The following is a 17852-nucleotide window of genomic DNA, read 5'->3' on the forward strand; positions in this document are numbered from 1 at the left end:
TCCTTTGCTTCGTCTTAATTTGGTGTGGATCGGTTACTAACCATGTACGTGCCCCCTTTTTTTTTTGTAGATCCACACGCCTTTCATCGACACTTTCATCTGGTCAACCGAGTGGATTTAGAGATTGTTCTTCAAGCAGCGGTTTTTGTAAATGACGAGGATGGTCAAGTCAGAGCCGCTCACAAAATCCTAGGGTACGATCCCATTTAGAAGTCATTCGCCGACCCAAAGCACGTGATTAGCGCTAACAATCCTCAGCTTCCGAAAATCACTGTAGTCGAGGACGGGTTTTTGATATCAGAAGGATCTCCTATCCCTTAGTGGGCTCTTCCTCGTCTCACCAGGCAGCGGAGGGATTTGGGGCATTTGACCAAGTTGACCTATCCAAGGATCCTTCTGGTGACCTGAGTGACCCGGACTTGTCCGAAGTGGAGCTGTTGTTAGTAGGAACATCCTCTCGATCCGAGATGGGTCTTAAGAGAAAGCCCCCGACCAGTTTATTCGACCTCATTGAGGGTCAGCCGGGGAAGGGTACACAGGGAAAGCAGCAATCCAATGTTCCAACTCCCTCGCTCTAGTCCCAGCCCGTCCAGACTAGGTCCTCCTCTACTAAGTCGCAGCCACAATCTCCCCGACCGAAACTTCCTGCTACTCCTCAATCAGCTCTGCCTCCTTAGCTGGAGTCCACTGACTCAAAGAGAAAGAGGAGCCCTAAGAGTAAGGAACCCTAAGAGTAAGGAACCCATGGATAGGGGAAAATTTCAACCTTCCCAAGAGAGGGACGAAGCCCCGCGAGCTTAAAAACAGTTAAAGATCAGGCACCAAAGCCAGGGGAAAGGGATCGAAGCCCAATCCGCGCCGAATGCTTGGCTTCCCGCCCCAATGCTCCACGGGGAGCCATTGTTGGAAAATGCGTCCATGAGGAACCTTGGGGACGACAAAGGCGGTTATGTGGCCGACGCGTTAGGGAGGACCCTGCTGCTTCCCACTGATATGGAAGAGTTGAAAAATATGAGGATGCAGGAGGTTTTCCTTAGCGCGAAGAGGTACCTGGGTATGGTAAGGCTCCTAAAACTTATAATTTCGACAATTCATGCTCCTAGATTCTTGTTCATCATGTGTTTGTTTCAATTCCCATCCAGACTACTTATAGGATGGAGGAAGAAGTTAAGGGATAGAGTAAGGCCGCCGAGCTTGAGCGCAATAAACGTATAGATGCTGCGCGGACCCTTAAAACTTCCGAGACTGACTTCGCGAAGGCCAGGGAAGAGGCTGCCAGAGCCAGGGATAGTGCCGAGGCAGGTTTGTCTGGTGCCTAAAAACAGGCCGAGGAATACACGAAGTGCCTATTTGCTGCTGAGGAGCAATTGCAGATTGCTAAGGAGCAGATCAGTGATTTAAAGAAGAAACTGATCAAGGCAGACAATGCTAAGGGCGTGGCAGAATTTGCCAGGGATGAAACCGTGAGGGCCAAGCAGGAGGCTAAGTTTGCCAGAATCGAGGCTGAAACTGCTAAGGACAAGGCCGAGGAGGAGGGCTACGAGGCGGGGGTGGCTGAAACCCAGGCCTCCGTTAAAGCTCAAATCCCTGGAGTATGCAGGCTATACTGCTCCCAGGTTTGGAATGAGGCCCTCAAACGAGCCGGGGTGGAGGCTTCGTCCGACTTGTGGAAGGCGGAGAGCGTATTTTATCCTCCAGCCATCCATGAGACTACCTCCGCCAGGTTCGAGACTATAAGCGCTCCATAGGAGACTGAGGCTGCTCAGCCAGAAGCTACTTAGATCATCGTCATTCTTGGCGAGTCGACTGAGGGAGGAGAGCCTCATGATGAGACAGAAACACCTGGAGGCCTGAATCCCGAGATTCCTCAAGAGGCTGCCGAGTCTACGGTCCGTGCTTAGATCTCTGGTGCCGAGGAGCCAGCCATTTTTGTTCAACCCTTTCAGGTCATTCCCCTCACTGATGTCCCCAAGAGCACCGAGACTGTTCCAGCTCAACCTTCCCATGAAGGGGATGTCTCCTAGGGCCCCGAGGCTGATCTTGCTCGGCCTTCCCAGGTTGTGGCCAAAACGAAATCGAAGAAGTAGAAGCCCTGACCAACTTTTGTATTTGTTTCTAGTTTAATTATTAACTAGTTTCCCTTTTGTTTTGAGGACTTTAGAGTTTGCTGGCAGTTTGAACCCTTTGACCACTTATGTGAAATTCTTTTATTCCTTTTTCCTTTAAATTACATATTTGTTGCCCTTGCCGATATTTACTATTGTTGCGAACCTCATGGTTTTTGAACTAGTTATTTTAACATGTATGAATGGTTGTGCATACAATTTATTTAGGATTACATCCCGGAATTCTAACTTACCCATGCCCATGGGGCGTTGAACTTGTATCTGAACATACTTCTAGGGAGCCAAAGGTATTATCCGAGGTGTCGAGTGTGTTGTTAGGCCGAGCCTGGTACTTAGATTTTCTTTAAGTAGTTAGTTTCCCCATAGGGTTGAGTCCGAGGACCATGCAATACTTTGGTTCTGTCCAAAACTTAAGTAGTTGGTTTCCCCATAGGTTTGAATCTGAGGACCATGCAATACCTTGATTCTGTCCAAAACTTAGAATTTCTTTAAGAAGTTGGTTTTCCCATAGGTTTGAGTTCAAGGACCATGCAATACCTTGGTTTTGTCCAAAATTTAGGATTTTCTTTAAGTAGTTGGTTTTCCCATAGGTTTGAGTCTGAGGACCATGCAATACCTTGGTTCTATCCAAAACTTAGGATTTTCTTTAAGTAGTTGGTTTTCCCATAGGTTTGAGTCCGAGGACCATGCAATACCTTGGTTCTGTCCAAAACTTAGGATTTTCTTTAAGTTTCGAGGATTAGCCCCTCAGCCAAGGTGTGAGGCGTTGACTTGATGTTGGAAGCCCCTAGAACCGCCCGTGTCATTGGTGCTTCGAAGCGTAGCCCCTAGTGGAACTCTATATTAGGGCAACAACAACGGGTTGCTGGAAGTGATGGAGGGGCTTTCACAGGCCCTGGTTTGACAGGAGCTCGATCCACCGTCTGTGCCAACGCACAAACCCTCCCTATAGACAGCGCCAATTGTAAGGACTCGATTTGTAACAATCCCAAACTGGTCTTGGGTTCGTACGTTAGAGGCCTAAATAATAAAATTTGAAGAGCGTGGGCTGAAAGGTTAGGTTTTGGTTACCAGACAGTAGTTAGTCATGATACTCATGGTGGACACTCAGAAGTGAACTAAGGTTGTCCAGGGATCTCGTCCATGAAACTTCATGTTCTTATTATTCCTCTCTCTTTTTTGGGTCTCCTTCCCCCCCTCCTTTTGGCGCACGAATCCTTACATTATATAGCCCTTCTCAATTAATCCCCACCTTCCATCTGTTGATCAAGCAGACACCTACTCGAGTGCCTGTCCCATCAGCCGCCTCCCCCTACTTTTTTTTAGTTGCAACAACCGAAGCCACACTATTCAGGAGTCTTTTCCCATCAATGCGGTTAGGACGTTTGTTGGCGCATTCAATGTGGATGTGACGTCTTCTCCTTGAACCAATCCCACACTGTACCCCCGTGCGTGTCCCATTCTTCTCGCTTTTTCTTCTGGGAGCTATTTGGAGGCTGCCTTTGATGACATGTCGTTCTTCCCTTTTAGGCCTTAGGATGCCGAGGACATGATCATTCTCAGCTGCATTCCTAGGCTATTTGGTATTTTAATACTTGTCCTCGACAACTACTCTCCTCGGCTCGGGTCTTAGGCCCTAATGGAAAGTGGACCGGGATCACAAATTCTCTGGCTCCACAGTAACAAATTATATTTTTATTAAAAAATTGTGTATGGATGGACACTGCATTAAAAAAAAAAAAGAATGAGAAGGAATAGAAAAAGACAAAAACCAAAAAAGAAAATGACAAAAGAGAAAATAAAAACCAAAACATTGCATAGGGACATTTTTGTCCATAATGTGTGGGAACTTCTATTTTCTCCCCAATTTGGGGGAGATTGCATTTTGATGGACTTGAGATTAAGCTACTTGGGCCCCATTGGTTTAACCTCACATTTTCTCCTCCAACCAAACACTCAAAATATCATTTTCTCTCTAATTTTCGCTTCCCTTTTTCCATCCCCCCAAAAATCACTCCAAACAAATGGGTGAAAGTAACTAAATACCATATTTGGCAGAAATATTTAGTATTCTACCATTGTTTACGAAATAATTAGTGATCTACTACTATTTTGAAATTCAAGTTTGTCGTGTAATTTGAGTTCGATACAAAATAGCAATCAAGTTTGCCGTGTAACTTGATGGCTATTTATTTTTTAATGAAATTCGAGTTCCTGGAACTCGAATTACACGACAAACTTGGTGGCTATTTTGTATGGAACTTAATTTCTTAGAATCTGAGTTACACGACAAACTCAAGTTTCAAAATAGTAGTAGATCACTAATTATTTTACAAACAATGGTAAAACACTAAAAATTTCGGCCAAAGATGCTATTTGACCATTTTCACCCAACCAAATGGGGCCGAAAAGTTCTCCCTGATATTGTGTGTATACATAGGCCTAAAAGGCCAAACTATGTAAATCTTTTTCTTCCTTGTGTGTGTGTGTTTTTAATTCTATTTTTCAATTTTTGTTTTGCATAAACTCAATATTTTTTGCTACATTCACAACAAATACCACTATCTCAACAAGATCCTTTCTTAAAAAAAAAAAAAAATCGTTCTTTTCATTTAATATGCCCATACATTTATAAAATTGCAAATGGATCAAATTTATAATTAAAAAAAAAAACTCATAATTGATCATACAGAATTTATGTGGTATAACAAGTTTCAAAATTCTCTATAATATTAAGTAGAATATACCATATCTTTTTCAAATTTGAGCGAGAGCATTGCACCTACTCAGTAATATGTGGCTCCGCCACGTCCTACTGATCAGATATTTAAGAGTTGCTAGGTTTTAAGTATGATTTTTTTTTTTTTTTTTGACTGAAAATATATAAGGTTCTACGTAGGCCCTAGATTATTGCTTTCTGAATTATTGCTTTCTTATATGTGTCATTTTGTGTGCCTCGTTGCCTATATAAAACAGTCCGAAGCAAATTTTGGAAATCCATCAGCTTTGCATTCCTCAACTCAAACTTTCTTAACTTTTCCTTTAGCTTTTCCTTTTAAGTAATTCCATCTGTATGGAGTTTAAGAAACAATTGCAAGCTTTGCAGCAAACTTTACCATGCCAGACGAATCCTCCAGCCAGTGATGTGGTACATCAAAGACGATCTGCCAATTATAAGCCAAACATTTGGAACTATGATTACCTAGAGTCTCTTTCCAGCATATATGACGTAAGAATGGTTCCCAACTATGTTCTATTTGGGTGGAAATATTATGTTTTTTGTCCAAAAATCTAGAACCACATTTTTTTTGTGTCAAAATTTTTGTATAATTCTAATTCTGAAAAAGTAATGATTTCATGTGAATGTAACATAAAAACATATAGCCATATGAGATAGTTGTGGAAAAAGGTGTGGTCTTAAAATTACTTCATTTTTATTGTTTCCCTTTCTTATTTTATGTTTTGTACGGTTTTATGTATCAGAAAGATTACAAATTTTATTACATAAGCTTTAGAAATTGAAAGATTAACTTTAAATTCAAAACAAAAAATAATAATACTTAAAATTTTATTTATTATGTTGTTGATGTGAATGACATTTATTACTATGCAGTAGCTTTAGCATTCCCTTAAAATTTTATTTGTTTGTGTATTATTTGCATAACATTCATATAATGTGCCCGTACATATAAAAGTTCTACAATGAACATCTTGATTACTTTGAGGTTAATTTGCAATATTCATCTCATCAACTGGATGCTTTTCTAAGTCGATATGTTATTAGTGGACAAAACCACGTTCTAAATTATATATGTGGGCGTTTGTAATGTTCTCCAATCAAACCTAACTTGAGATTTATTAGCTAACTAATCTATTAATTCACATGCTAACTCAATTAGATGATAGCGTGAACATAACAAAATTAAGGTTTTGAAAGAAATTTTTTTTAAGGAAAATGCTAAAGTCGTAAACTATTTTGCAGGGGCAAGAATACGAAAGACAGGCACAGAAGCTGATAGTGAATGTAAAGGATTTGTTTGCGGAAGCAGTTGACAAAGTGGCAAAGTTAGAGCTCATTGACAGCGTTGAAAAGTTAGGCCTAGACAGCCATTTTGATGTGGAAATCAAGGAGGCTCTAGACATCATATCATCCACTAAGAATAAAAATCCTAGTCCAAAAGAGGATCTCTACACTACTGCACTATGCTTCAGGCTTCTTAGGCAGCATGGCTATGAAGTTTCACAAGGTAAAATAACCTTAGCATTAAAAAAAAAATCCTGTTATTCTTATTCAAGTTCATCCCCAATTATACTTTGCTTTTAAATCTAGTTCATCATGTGGAATTCAGATATGTTTAGAGGCTTCGTGGATGAAAAAGCCGGTTTGTTCAACAAAAACACACGCACAAATATTAAAGAAATGCTTGAACTTTTGGAGGCCTCACACTTGGCTTTAGAAGGTGAAGACCTCATGGATGCTGCTAGAGATTTCTCAACAGAAACTCTCAAAGATTGCATTCCTAATTTAGACTGTGACCTTGCTGAACAAGTGTCCCATGTTTTTGAGCTTCCATCACAAAGGAGATTGCAGTGGTTTGACGTCAAATGGCAAATCAACGCATATGAGAAAGACAGACATATGAATGCTATGTTACTTGAACTTGCTAAACTTAATTTCAACATAGTTCAAGCCTCACTTCAAAAAGAGTTGAGGGAATCATCCAGGTGAGTATAGCGACAAATAAATAGTAATCTGTGAATATCTTAAACAAGGAACTCACCATGCACAACATATATAATATAGCAGGAGAGAAATTGAGAAAAAGAATTTTTTTTTTTTTTTTTTTTTTTGGAGAAATTGAGAAAAGAACTTACTTTTTCCTTTTGTGTCATTTAGGTGGTGGAGGAATCTGGGCCCCTCAAAGGACTTGAGTTTCACTAGAGACCGACTGGCTGAAAGTTTTATGTGCTCGGTGGGCTTTGCTTCCGAGCCTAAGTACACATATCTAAGAAAATCGCTAACTAAAGTCACTAATCTGATAGCGATAATTGATGATGTTTATGATGTAAATAGGTTAGTATTGCAGCATATAAAATAGGCACATATGGTTGTTTTAATTCTGACCAAAATAATAAATTTAGGTGGGATGTCAGTGAAACTCAACACCTGCCAGAGTGTTTGAAGAATTGCTTCCTAGCACTCTACAATACGGTCAATGAAATCGCTAATGAAATTCAAAAAGAGAAGGGTTCGAATCAATTATTACCTCATGCAAAAAAAGTGGTACCTTTTGAGAATATCTTTTTTTTTTCCCGATCATTATCATGTGGAATATACACAATAGGTAGATATCAGTCATTGGATCTTTTATTGAAAATCTTTTTTTATATATTTTTTTTTGGGTTGATAGTGGACAGATTTTTGTAATGCATTATTTGTGGAAGCGAAGTGGTACAACATGGGCTACACACCATCCCTTCAAGAATATCTAAGCAATGCATGGATTTCATTGGCTGGCGCTATATTTTTGGTTCATCAATTTTTTTCTATGGGACATGAGGTAACAAAGGGAATGGAAGATTTTCTGGGGAAAAATCAAGAAATTGTGTACAATATATCTATGATAATTTGACTCTGCAATGATTTAGTGACTTCTGTGGTAATTACTATTCCCTTTAAGTGAATAAAGAACCCTATAATAATTATTTTCTTATTATGCATTCCTTATAGAACATTTATTATATTTTTGTTCATTCATTATGGAGCATAAATTGGTACAATAACTTGTAACAGGCTGAGCAAGAGAGAGGCGATGCTCCTTCATCAATTGTATGTTATATGAGAGAAGCGAATGTTTCAGAGGAAATAGCCCGGATGCACATTCAAGGAATGATAAAACAAAACTTGGAAGAAAATAAATGGGCAATGCTTTAATCAATATCCGACGCAGCAATTTGTTAATATTGCTACAAATACTGCGCGTATGGCACATAGCCTTTACCAAAATGGAGATGGATTTGGTGTTCAAGACCAAGGCACACGGGAAAATATCATGTTTTTGCGAGTTGAACCTTTTGTGCTTTATTGAAATGTGAGAGGAGGAAATACTAAGTTATCGTATTCCATGAGTACCTAATAATTTTCATTAATAAAACTTGTCATTTTATTATTTATAATGTTTGTATTCTAATAAGAGTAGTGTTTATTATACACACTCTGTTACACACATTTATATACAAAAATGAAAAATCATTTGAAATTGTGATTTAAAGTAATAATTTTCAAGTTGTAAATTATTACTTTAAGTCACAATTTTAATTACTTTTTAATATTTGTAAATGTGTATATAACATGTATGTAATTGCTTTTATCCTCCTAATAACGCACGACATGTGATTTGTAACTTGAATCGGTATCTAGGTTAAGTCATAAGTGTATGGTCTTGTCCTTACCATGCAAAATAAGTATGATGGGTTTGTAAAACATTTTACATAGTGTAATGAAAGTGTCTTATCTTGTGTGTGTGGAATTCCCCTCCTTTTAAACAAATATATTTGGTGTTTTGTTTTATATAAGTTTAATTGTATGTATCTACTATGATTTTCGTATTGTTGACTTGGAACTCTAAAGTCGTGGGTCTTGTTGCTGAAAAATTTAATTGAATCTTGGCTAAAACAAAGAATTTCTCACAGGCACCATAACAATTAGCCCTTTAATTTATATTTAAATTAATTTTATATATAGTTTAATAAATTTATACATATTTTATTTACATATACCTAAGTCAAAAAAGTTAAGTGAGCCTTTATATATTTTTATATCACTTAAATAATATTTAATTTTTTTCATCAATTTAATTAATGTTCTATATTATTATTTTTATTTAAAATTCATTATTTTCATGATTTAATATAATTAATTCATTTGAATGATATTAAGGATTTTATAAATTTTACTACATAAGCATTACAAATTTACGTGTTAATTTTATCCAGTTAGATAGCCCACTAGCAAGGAGGCCAAAAAGAGGTCTGCAGTCGTCTACTTCCCCAGATAATGGGCTGAATTGAAAACTAATCCTAACCTTTTACATAACATTTAATTAGGGTAAGACTTAGGTACAGTACTTAGATGTTATTCATTAGGTTTTCCTCTTAAAATTTTGCCATGTGGCATTTTTCTTATAAGATGAATGTATATTTTTTAGTTAAATAATCACATGATAGAATCTTAAAAATGAAACTTAAGTAACAACACTGTACATAAGTTTTGTACTTTAACTAAGCTAAGGATCCTAGGTTCCTAGTTTGGCTATGCGACCATGCCCATGCTAGGTTTTTCATAAGAATAAGGTAATCTAAATCTTAATCCCGCTTTCCCCACATCTTCATGAGAGAAATAATACAAAAAATAAATTGGTAAACTTAATCCAAACCATTTATTAATTCAAGAGAACCGGCCTCACTTGCCAACGCCACTAAAACCGATGTGTGATTTGTTAATGCCATTACCATTGGCCCATTGTGAATTCTTGTATCCAATCTAATCCTATATATTGGATAGCCCATCAACAAAGAGGCCTTTTTTTTTTTTTTTTTTTTGGAGAAAGAGGCCTAAGTTGTGAAACACGATTGACCCATTTGATGTAATTCAAGGTCTATATATAATCAATATGTACAAGGTTTTACGGTTTGACTTCAAGGCCTCTCGATCTCTTAGCCAGCCCAGACAAAACTAGGTTGTGACAAAGACCAAGATAATGAATTAATGATATCATGTACTATCCGTTGGGTTTTTGAAACCATGTCAGCTAAGTCACTTTTTTTTTTCTTTTTTTTTTTTTTCCGTATTTGGTTGAAAGTTAAGTCACTTTCAATCACGAGTTTAATTAATAAGGCAAATTTTAAGAGACAAAATCTAACTCTATGATTAATAAATAAAAAGATCATATATGTCTCTGTCAGATTTGTAATACACGTAATACACTTAAAATAATTGAGTAAAATGGGCCAAAATGGTCCATTAGCATTAATTTTTGAAATATTTAGCAACAGAGCACTGTTTCGAAAATAATTAGGGAAATACCACTTTTTATGGTACTCAAGCTTGGTGAGCTTGAGTACCATCTTTTCATTGGTCAAACATTTTATAAAAAAAAAAAGGCCGCTATAGGGCCCGAAAACGTCATTATAGGGCCTAAAAACGTCACTATAGGGCCCCTTGAACCTGTTATGGGGACTATAAAAAAATTTTGCAGGAAAACGCCGCTATAGGGCCCAAAAACGTCACTATAGGGCTTAAAAACGCCACTATAGGGCCCCTTGAACCTGTTATGGGGACTTCTAAAAAAAATTTTGCAGGAAAACGCCGCTATAGGGCTCGAAAACGTCACTATAGGGCCCTTGAACCTGGTATGGGGGCTTAAAAACGCCGCTATAGGGTCCGAAAACGTCACTATAGGGCCCTTGAACCTGGTATGGGGGCTTAAAAACGCCGCTATAGGGCCCGAAAACGTCACTATAGGACTTAAAAACGCCACTATAGAGCTCCTTGAATATAGGGCGATGGTGGATTAAAAAAATATGGTACTCGACCTCACCAAGCTCGAGTACCAGAAAAAGTGGTATTTCCCTAATTATTTCTGAAACAGTGCTCTATTGCTAAATATTTCAAAAATTAATGCTAATGGGCCATTTTGGCCGAGTAAAATGTCTTACACCTACTTTAACAAGCCATATACATTGCATCTATCCGCGCATGATTTTGAGTTGTCAGAAACATATAAAGTACTGACTTTATTACGTCTTTTGTTCAATCAAAGGCAGTGGCGGAGCCACATACAAAGGTGGGGGGCCAAGGCCCCCCCAAAATTTAAAAAAATTATTTTATAGTATGTATATTATTTTCATTTTTAAAAATGTAGCATGTAAAAATTGAAGTTGGCCCCCCCCAAATTTTGAGTTATTTCAATGGTGCTCTTAAAAGAAAAAGGAATTGTATTAAAATCAAATAATTTAAGAGGTTTAACAAATTAAATTATGTAGAAAAGATAAATTTTTGTACATGTCTAATAGAAGAAATACATGACTTTTATATACTCATTAAAATTTAGAAAATGATAAATTCTCTTAGTAAATTAATTTATATACATGTGTGTGTAGAAGTTTGTCTTAACTAATATATTAGCATTACAACTTGGCCCCCCCAAACCAAAATTTCTGGCTCCGCCCCTGATCAAAGGAATGACACACATATATAAGAGTTTGCAGGGCCTTCTGTCTCACGTGCACAGGCACGAGATTGGCGTGGTCCGCGTCTGTACTTGATACATGATAGGAACATCACCGGTGAATACAATACGACTTATTTAATAATTATATCAATTTTTTATTAATTCTTTTATGAAAGGACAATACTCAAAATCCAACAACCTAGAAGCTCATTCGGGAATCGGAATTTGATTAATAACATTTTGGAAGTTTTTGAACCGACGAACCATATTTCCTCAACCCACTGAAGGTGATGTTCTTAAATAGCTACTAATAGACCCAGACCAACATTTCATTAACCATGATAATGACACGGGGGCGGCTGCATAAGCACCTGACTTTTTAAATAAAAAAAAATTATATATATAAATTATTTTTTTATTAATTTAATAACCTTAAAAGTATTTTTGCACAACTTGACTTAAATCTTATACACACTGATCACAAATCAATGCCCAAAATCAAACAACATAGATCAACTCAACCCAAAACTAATTAACAACACAAATCACTCTTCCTTTCTCTTATAAATCTCATCTCATCTCTGTTTTCTATCTGACTTTCTATGTATCTCTGACCCAAAAAGTAAAAGGTGAGTATTTGTGAGTTCTGAATATCTTTTTTTATTATAAATTTATATTATATATGTGTGAGAAAGTGTGTGTGTGTTTGATACTAATTGTGTGCATTATTTATTTATTTATTTTTTGATATAATGTTATCTGTGTGAATTATGAAGTGTGTGAATGTGTACATGGTATAAATATAATATAATTTTATATAATTTAATAACCAAGAAATACAGATGATTTGTTACATGCGTATATTGTTATCATGTTATAATAACTTTTTGTTATAAAACTAGTGATTCAAAGAAAAAAAATAGTAAAGTTAGTGATTGTTTTTATTATTATTAGTAAACAGTAATCTTATTAGAACACACATGAAAATAGTAATACTAATGTTTTAAATTAGGTTTATAATACATTACATAACCAGAGTACAACTACGTATAAAATGGCCTAATCTTTGTAATTGTAGACTGAGGTTATAAACAACGGATACTAGATACACACAACTAATGTGGGATAAACATCCCTAGTTTTTTTTTGAAGTTAGCGATTGTTAAATGTATTATTTATGTTTGGATGGGTGTGATTATGTGCGTCAATAATTTATAAAAAACAATAACAAATAAATAATGAAAATTACATAAAAATAAAAATGTTATACATACTTAATAAAATAAAATGGTCACATCTACATTGACAATAGATAATCACAATTGATAATAAACTATCATGTGATGATTTTAAAATATGAAAACTCGTAGAAAGAAATTATAAAATTTCATATATTTGTGTTTTTTTTTTTTTTTTTGTCAATAATACATATTCAAGTTCTTTTTTTATTAAAATTTTTTTAATTTAAGTTTCTTAACGACCCCCTTCAAAACATTTCCTAGAGCTGCCACTATAATGACAAAAGGAGAAAATTTCTAAATACTATGTCATTAATTCAACTCGATTATTTAGGATATACTAAAATGGAACTCTAGAAATCATCAATGATTAATGTTATATGAAATTTTGCAACAATTTTGTTTTAATGGACAACATCAAAAAGTCCATTAGAATATCATCTATTATTTTGTTGTGAGATCTAGTTTTGATATTATATATATATATATATATATATTTATTTATTCATGATTGAAAATTTCCATTTCAAAGTTATGATAGAAATTGTAAGAGTAAGAATAATCTCTCTATAAATAAATTGCTAGACTATTGATTTTTTATTCATTACTGGCCATATTGGCATGATCATGACGCTAGAGATTTCTCAACAGAAGTTCTCAATGAAAGCAGTCCTAATTTAGACTGTGACCTTGTCATCACCTTGCTGAACAATGAGCTTCCATCACAATGGAGAGTGCAGTGGTTTGACATTAAATGGTACATCGATGCAAATGAGAAGTACACAATTATGGACCATGCCATGGATTATTCTTTGAACTTGCTAAACTTCATTTCAATATATATAGCTCAAGCCCAACTTCAAAAAAGATCTAAGGGAATCATTCAAGGTAGCTACCAAAGAAGGTGATACGTCATATGTCATACATCACAAAAGAAAAGGACTCACTTGTACTTTTATGTCATTTAGGTGCTGGTGGAGTAATCTGGACCTCACAAAAAACTTGAGCAAGAGACAGATTGAGATCTGTATAAATAACTAAGGCTATTGCAGCATACAATAGCAATGGTTAATTGCACGCGCAATAGTATATTGCTATCGCATCAGATCTCAATCAACAATAGACTAGCCAAAATGTAATATGCGCACTCAATAGATGACTAGACGTTGCTTTCAAGCCTTAGTACACACGTATTAATAAATGGCTTACAAAAGTCACTAATTTGATACTAGTAATTGATGATGTTTACTGTTTAGTTCATTAACATCTAATGTTCTAAAAAAAATCAATTTTTACAAATCAAAAAGTTATTTTTACTATTTTAGCACAGCATTTAAATTAAAGATGTACGTACACATTATATCCAATATGCTATTTTAGCATACAACCCATTAAAATAACCTAAGATAACTTGTACAGCATGTAGATACATACATACATACATATATACATATATATATTGATGTACGTAGGTCAGATTGAGTGGGGTGGAAAAATTTTTAACCAATCCACCATTGGTATGTTGGAAAATTCCAAATTAACCACTGCCCAACCTGCTTGGAATAATATCATATCCATGAGGGGCATGCAGTGTGGAGCGGAGCAGGACGGGGACATTGAGTAGGTTGTTGCAAACGCATAAAGCTGCCACCAATAGAGTTGTCGCCGTCGCACATGAGAGAGAGAGAGAGAGAGAGAGAGAGAAGAAAAAAATAGTATTGTTACAGTGATCTACTACTAGCAAATGCTAAAAAAATTGGCAAATGGCACATTAAATGGAAGTCATTTTTTTTGGTATTTGGTGAACCAAAATAGCATTTTGGATGTTTTGGCACACCCAATTCTAGTGCTCTTATGGTACAATGGAAGAACTAAAGCATTTCACAAATGCCATGAATAACCCCCTTGAAAATGTTTGAGGCATTTGGGCTCATGTTAAGATTGCATCATGGGTTCGTTTGGTTAGGCGTTTTGAGAGTATAAAAATCATTTTTAAAACCCAAAATTTTGTTTTGTCACCACAACTCCTCATAACGTTTTTACAAACACTCATTTTAAACTCAAAACATAGTTTTCCAACAGTTTATATGAACACACCCTAAATATATTAAAATAGCATACTTTATATGGGATTGAGAAAAATGCTAACCAATGAACTTGTGTGTTATAAATAACTATGCTACACACCTAATATCACAACTTAACGAGATGGTCAATTGTGAATGGTAGAGAAAAAGTAATAACCCTATGAAAAAATTGGTGGATAGAAAATTTTCATAATTAACCATATCAACATGTGAAAATGAGTGTGAAATTTGTGTTATAACAACATAGTCGAAAAGGGACCGCAGGATGATTCTAGCACACTCTATTAAGTACTTCCTTGTCCATTGCCTTAGGATACCCATTAACCGACCCAATTATCAATATAAAATATGCACGTATTTATTTTAGAGTAGCAAGAATTCTAACAATATTATTTAATTCAAGTCAGGGGTAAGTGAAACTCAACAACTTCTAGAGTGTATGGATATTTGCTTCCTAGCTAGTACTGTACAATACGTCTAATGAAATTCAACAACTTAGAGGGTGTAAGTGAAACTCAACAACCTCTAGTGCATGGAGATTTGCTTCCTAGTACTGTACTACGTCTAATGAAACTCAACAACTTCTAGAGTGTATGGAGATTTGCATCCTAGCACTCTACAATACGTCTAATGAAATCGCAAATGAAATCCAAAAGGAGATTCGGGTTGGAACCAATTATTACCTTATCTTAAAAAAGCGCTATGCTCACTGTTCATTTTTCATCATGTGAAATATAAAATATAAATAAAGATTATTGTTATTAGAACTTCTAATGAAAATCTTTCTATTTTTTGGTTAATAGTGGACAAATTTCTGTAATACATTATTTATGGAGGCAAAGTGGTAAAATAGGTTAGGATCCTCTAGAATTTTTAGGATAATTATGTAAAGTTTTTAAAATTTTAATATCCATTAATTTTTAAAAAGTAGATTATATTTAACTTCAAAGATTAAATGATGGACATATTAAAAGCTTTAATGACTATTTCAAAAACACAAGCCAGACATTTAGGAACATAATATTAATTAACCCACAAAACAAAATAAAAACAATCCAATGAATTTTAGAGAACTTCTACATCCATAATATTTTCACAACACTTTTATAATAAATCTTAAGTGACAAATCTTTCTTAGAAAAAAATCCACAATTGAAATTACTTTTTTTGCCTTCCTATAACAACATAATAACAAGTTAACAACTTGCCAAATAGCACTTATTGTAAAATTGTTATGAAAATATTGTAAACATAACATTTTTCAATAATTTTACTTACATAGCACACATGGTGACCAAGCATTTAATATCACATAGACGGTTAAAAAGCAAGCGTATGATTTTGAGATTTAAGAAACATTGTAAGTTTTATTTTCTTCTCCTTCAATCAAAATTAGATGTGCTGCAAGCATGACTATTTGTTTCACGTACCCATGCAAGTATGCACTAGACATAAAATTAGCAACTTCAATTGCTCCTGTGATTAATGTGCTCCAATTTTACGTGGGTTCCAGTTAGTTCAATTAGTAAAGTCTTTGATGGTTGAATAAGAGATTTGGGGTTTAATCCTCGCATACACCAAAAACTGATTAGTATCTTGGTCTAATGATAAAGAGCTATTATTAGGAGTGGATGCCATAGGTTAAAACTAGCATTGTCGACTATCGTATATGCGTATATTACACAACTATTTCATGTGTCAAACTTGCCAATTTCGTACTCATACATGCATGTTGTTACTCGTGCATGCATACATTTACGATAAAACAACGTGTGCCATACCCATGTGTTCAAAAAATTAATGGATGCTCTTGAAACACGATGATGCAGTACTTCTTTCTCTCACATTTATAAGAAATTTCACCAATTTGTGAGATTCTTTATAAAATGTAAAAGAAGTGCATCACTACGCTCTGATAGCACATAATAATTACTCAATTCATTCTCAGGAGTCAGGACAACCAATTATCCATCAGTCAACAAGCCCACAAACACAAAAAAAAAAAAAAAAAAAAAAAAAAAAAAAAAAAAACTCAAAATGTGATTGGTAGCATTAACAGTAATTAATTTTCATGCATCTTTTCTTCTTTTTTCTAGAAAAAAAAAACAAAAAAAAAAAAAAAAAAAACCAAAAAACAAAAACAAAAAAACCAAAACAAAACAAAAATTCCATGTGTATTCAACTAACATCTCTATATGATAGGAACACCGCCCGTGAATATATAGTTCAAGACTCCTTTAATAATTATGTCAAAACCCATTATTATTACTATTATTGTTGTTGTTGTTGTTGTTTTGTGGATAAATGGTCAAAATCCATCAACCTACAACCTCATTTGGAAGTTGATAATATTTTGGAAGTTTTGGACCCATTTAAGGCACTTCCTTAGCCCACTAAAGATGATGTTGTTCTTAATTTTAAACAACTACAATAGACCCAATTCAACATCTTCTTACAGGGATCACTTATGACCTCCTATGCACATTGCCAATCTCTACTCAAGCTACTAAACCAAATCCAAATTTCCATTAATACCACACTTGAGGCCTTAAATGTCATTATTGAGTCTTTGAGTTATGAAACCTCCTTTGTGTTTTCCAATACGGATTTACCACACAATGAGTATAAGTATATGAGTTATATTAACGAGTACCTTTAGGACAATTGTATTAAATGATATTAGAAAAATTTTAATATCAATTTTATGAAAAATATAAAAAGCCGTTAATAAAATTGTTTTATCATTTTTCCATAAAATATTTCTAAAAATAGTTTCTAAACCAATGTCCTTAGGGCATTTTTTAACATTTCTCTAAGTGTATTAAACTTTACACATCTCCACTGTTTCAAAAGGGAGGAGTGCCCCCATGGTTATTGACAATGAAAGTGCTCTCAATATTTGCCTTGGAAAACAAATTGTTGGGCATTGGAGTGGAAGAATTGGCACCATCTAGTCAAAGTGTATGGGAGTAAAGGTGTATGACAATACTAAGAGTCTGTTTGGTTGGGAGAATTAAAAAGAGATAGCATAGAAAAGTGGAAGAATAAAAAATCTTTAGTTTTTTCTCACATTATTTTATTTGGTCAGGGGTGTAAAAATGAAAAGAAAGAAAATGTTATCTTAATAAATTTACTATTATACCCTTATTACATAAGAAGATGATATTT

The 17852-nt window shown here is 34.9% G+C and overlaps 1 pseudogene; it reads left to right on the top strand.

Annotated features, from left to right (window-relative positions):
• Window positions 1-5143: 5143 nt before the first annotated feature.
• Window positions 5144-8223, top strand: LOC126727289 ((E,E)-alpha-farnesene synthase-like; annotated as a pseudogene).
• The last annotated feature ends 9629 nt before the right edge of the window (window positions 8224-17852 follow it).

This window comes from Quercus robur, chromosome 5 (assembly GCF_932294415.1).
Source record: "Quercus robur chromosome 5, dhQueRobu3.1, whole genome shotgun sequence".
Classification (NCBI taxonomy): Eukaryota; Viridiplantae; Streptophyta; class Magnoliopsida; order Fagales; family Fagaceae; genus Quercus; species Quercus robur.